This window comes from Mugil cephalus, chromosome 13, assembly GCF_022458985.1.
Source record: "Mugil cephalus isolate CIBA_MC_2020 chromosome 13, CIBA_Mcephalus_1.1, whole genome shotgun sequence".
Taxonomy (NCBI): Eukaryota; Metazoa; Chordata; class Actinopteri; order Mugiliformes; family Mugilidae; genus Mugil; species Mugil cephalus.
In genome coordinates, this window is record NC_061782.1 from 14491172 (window position 1) to 14492696 (window position 1525).

The following is a 1525-nucleotide window of genomic DNA, read 5'->3' on the forward strand; positions in this document are numbered from 1 at the left end:
GTCCAGCCCCGTCAGCCTGACTCCCTGTCATTTTCTCTCCACAAACAGATCCTTTAACACCGTGCTCCAGGTTAATGGAGACAAAGCCAATATCCAACCAACCTTGCCTTCTCCCCCAAATACAGTATTCATCTGTACCTTAGCCAGGTAATTATGTCTCAGACGATCTCCTGAATATGTCGTTGGGATGCTAATAAACCACTTTGGAGCCGGTGTGCAGAACACGTCTGACCTTTTCAACTCGCTGCTTCATGGTGGCTAGATCTCCTGAGGAGGGCAGCAATTATTTACACCTTATTAGGATCTGCGTGTCATCAGGAATAAACACGCACCCAAATAATTCAATGACGGCTGCACGCGCCGGTCAGGAAATAACCGAGACAAACTCATGCTTATTCCCCTCATAATTGACTGCTGATATGTAACATGATTCATTGGGAGCTACCTGTCAGAGGAGATTTACTCATAGATTTCAAATATGCGTCACCTCAAAATGCTCCATCTCCATTTCCTTATTGACAAAAGTCGGCAGAAAGGTGCTTGCCAGAAGCTGTTTTGTTGCTAGTGACAAATTAGTGCCGTGAAGGGCGATATCAACACCAGCTAATTAAGGTGTCGTGTGATTTTTGGGCTCCAGATCAAGAATCTGCTGATTCATCCCACGGGTGATTATCGCGTCCATATGGTCAACGTACAGAGAGCTACGCTCGGAAATACTATCAACCCACTGCGGCGCTGGCTTTGCCAAAAGTTTGATCTTGTCTTTTGTGGCTGTGTTGGGTGGTGTTCATCGCGACGCTGAATTATTAACAGCGCCTTTTCTTTTAGCCCAGGATCCTCTAGTGGAAAACACGGGATGAGGGGCAGCTGGGAGGCTGCATGTGACTGCCTGCCACTCCTCTCTGACATCAGGAAGTGAAATTCAACACTGTTTCCACTGTCGTGTATTGATGGGCTCGTGCACCTTGGATGCCCCCTTCTTAGTGTCACTTGCTTTTAAGAAAGTATCACACCTCATGCACCATGGAGGTGATTCTGGGATAGGTGTTTGGCCATTTAAGGTGTAAGATAATTAATATACTTATATACTGATCATTTATCATCTCAAATAAACTGCAAATATCCCTGCCAGTGAACCTTCACAAATATAAACGATCACTATTTTCTCTTGTGACCCAGGAGAGTAATAAACTCAGCTGTGTTCTCACTCTCATTCCTCTCCATTCAGTCCTTTACTGTAGTGCTAAGCACTGTGAAAATACACCTAATAGACAACAGAGGCATACAAGCCAAGTGAACCTGACAAATGGAACAGAAAAGCTAACAGAGAAGAAAGAGGTGCTTAGGCCAACTGTCACAGGTAAAGTGCTTCCCTGATTTCTGTTTACTCACCACGCTTGGAACTTGACTTGTTTTCCTGCAGCTTACTGAAGAGATTCTGTCTGTGAGTCAGCTGGTTGTCAGCTTGTCTCTCGCAGGCACTCATTTAGCTTCGAATCTGTGAGGGGAAAAAGTACATCTTCCG